This window comes from Hemiscyllium ocellatum, chromosome 4 (assembly GCF_020745735.1).
Source record: "Hemiscyllium ocellatum isolate sHemOce1 chromosome 4, sHemOce1.pat.X.cur, whole genome shotgun sequence".
NCBI lineage: Eukaryota > Metazoa > Chordata > Chondrichthyes > Orectolobiformes > Hemiscylliidae > Hemiscyllium > Hemiscyllium ocellatum.
This window is the reverse complement of record NC_083404.1, coordinates 58,584,769-58,587,689: the sequence shown is the minus strand read 5'-3', so window position 1 is coordinate 58,587,689 and position 2,921 is coordinate 58,584,769.

The window sequence follows — 2,921 nt, the reverse complement described above, 5'->3', positions numbered from 1 at the left end:
TTACCATTAAGTGTATAAGTCCTGCTAAGATTTGCTTTCCCAAAATGCAGCACCTCATTTATCTAAATTAAACTCCATCTGCCACTTCTCAGCAATAGCAAGATATTGCTAGATAAGTTAAGGCAGGATCTTCAGTGTTGGGAGGTTCTTCCAATATCTTGGTTAGGCTGAATAGCTCTTATTAAAATTAATGTTCTTCCTTTCTTATTATATCCCATGCAAGTGCTCCCTCTGCTGTTGCCAAGGCAAACGCTGCAGACACTTAATTGTGGCTCAGTTCTTTTATTTGGTATCAAAGGCAGCCTCTCATTTAAGCTTACCAAACTGCAGCTTTCCTGGGGAATGTGGAGGTGATGGTGGCAAACCTTCCAGATATTGAGGTATCAAATAAGCTCCCTACTATTGACCAGAGGCTGGGTATCGAGGCCACCCAGGCGAAGTGCCCCCTTATTAATCTGTTATTCATGGGTGAGGACAGTCACTGTGTACTGTTGAAACCCAATTGTCATTGATACAGTTAAAGTGTGGAAAGCGATGCAACAAAGGCAGCTTATCTAAAATCTCCTTTCTTATTCCAGCAGTAGGAATATCAGGATTTCGGCCAGGGTTGGACAGACTCTAGTTTTAAGTTACGGGCGTGCAGAGGAGTCTTTTGTCTGGGAGATTTATTTAAGGAGGAGGTCATGATTGTCCTTCGATCAGTTGAGTTGCAAGTATCAATTACCCAGCTCTTTCGTTACTTTCAGGTTAGGGTCATTATCCAGAAGAAGGCTATACGTCAGACCTATAAGAATCAATCAGAAATAGAGAGGAGAGTTCTTCAGACTACAGGTACTGTCCAGATTAGCACCCCTTACCATTTACTGGAAGGTGGTGCCTCGAAATACTGACATTTGGGAGAACTTGAGAAAGATCTCCATTTGCAACAGAACGCATGTTATACAGATGAAAGCCCTTCATAGGGTTCATCTGGCCCCAGAGCAGCTTGCGAGGGAGCATCTCCACTGTGCCCCAAATTCAAAATAGGTTTAGTACTCTTGCCCATTGTTTGTGGTCATGCCACAGGCTTTGCAAGTATTGGGGCACTATAGCAAATGTCATGAACGTGGTCCCGGGGACTGTGAGGTCAAGGTAGATCCGGTGTCTCTTGTCCTGGACCTGCAGAAGTTGAGCATGAAAAAAAAGCTATTTAATATTTTTATATATTGTGTGAGGAAGAACATTTTGATGAGATGGTCTCAGAAAGCACTTTGGACCTGCCAGTTATGGAATACATCCTCCTGGACTTCCTTACAAGTGTGGTGCACCAGAAAACAGAATTTTTCTACAAAACATGGCAGCCCTTTCTGAACCATCTTGAAGCAGATTTGATTAGCCATATTAACAAGGGCTTTTGCTTAGCCACGAGATCCAGGTGCCCAGAGAGGAAGAATTCTGAATATACACAGGGTATGCTAACTGATGCTTGTGATGAGGGGGGGGGGGGGGGGGGGGGGGGGGGGTTGCACTGATTGAGGATTTTGCTCAATTATTTAGAATTGTGGTATGGCAGCTTTTTAAAAAAATGTTTTGTAATTTTATAAAAATAAAAACCTTTTCAATAAAATTGGCCATTTTCCCAATTGTATTGGACACATTGAAACAGGGCCCCAGTCACTTTTTTATATTTGCCAAAAGAAAAGTTGACCCTATCCCTCAAAAGCTTCATTAGTATCTTGATACTTTGGTTTAACCATTTTAAACTTAGTCTTGTTTACCGTGTAAGCATTTGGTATAACAACAGCACAAAATAGCACAAACTGGACTACCTTGATTTCTCCCTTTCACATTAGCAAATTAGATCAGTTCTGTATGATCATGAAAGACTGGTCACAGATGGAACCCCCAGATATTCCAAAAGCCAGTTAGTTTAGCACATGTGGCAGCTACACAGGAAGTAGTGACATTTTGAGTAGCTTTCCAGGACTGCTTTTTCCAGCTCCACTAAAGGGGAATACACATCTTCCAGAAAACCCAAAACAGGCACATTTTCCCTTTAATACCACAGTCTGGTGGAATCAAAAGTCTGATATTTCCATCTTATCACTGAAAGATTTTCAGATTTGAAATCTAGATTTCAGTGTTTTGGATCTCTATAACCTGATTACTGATGGAGAAATCACTTCATAATACTGACACCTATGTCACTTAAATACCAAACTATATCTTGGGTTATACTTCATACATCAAGCCCAGGTAACTACTCAAAACAGTTTGTCAGCGTGTAGTAAGGCATACAAAGATCTACACTGTTTAAGGGATGTCCAGAGACCTGTTCAAGAATTTAGTATTGAATATGGGTCATCATTTTTAATTGTGCAACATTTAGAACACCTGTAACACAATAAAAATTGTAAACAATGGTTGGAGCTATCATAAACCTGACCATAACATGGAAATAATGAAAGGAAAAATAAATGCTTAGACTTTCAGGGCTGCTAATTGAATTTAAAACTGTTTCTTTCCAGATGTGTTGAATCTACCAATAAAATTTAGAATTTTACTCTTTAAAAAAAAGCTGGTAGATGCACTCTTTTCATAAATTTTGAATGATGCTATATTCCAAGCATTTTATTTTACAGATTGACAGCAAGACTGACAAAGAGGGACAATTACTGATGGTTTCCAATTTTCACACAAGTCAAGATGTTGGATTCTGTCATTCTATACTGACACCTTCAATGAATATGAATACTCCAAAAGAAAATATCAATGAGTAATTAGTACGGTTGTAGAAGATGGGATGTCCTAAACTCTTTGGAAAATGGGCCTTTGTTCAATCAAGCAAATTATTTTTATTCACTTAACTATAATCAACGATTTTAGAACACTTACTACCAAAAGAATTTAATTCAAGTGTAACATGAAACAAGAACCACACA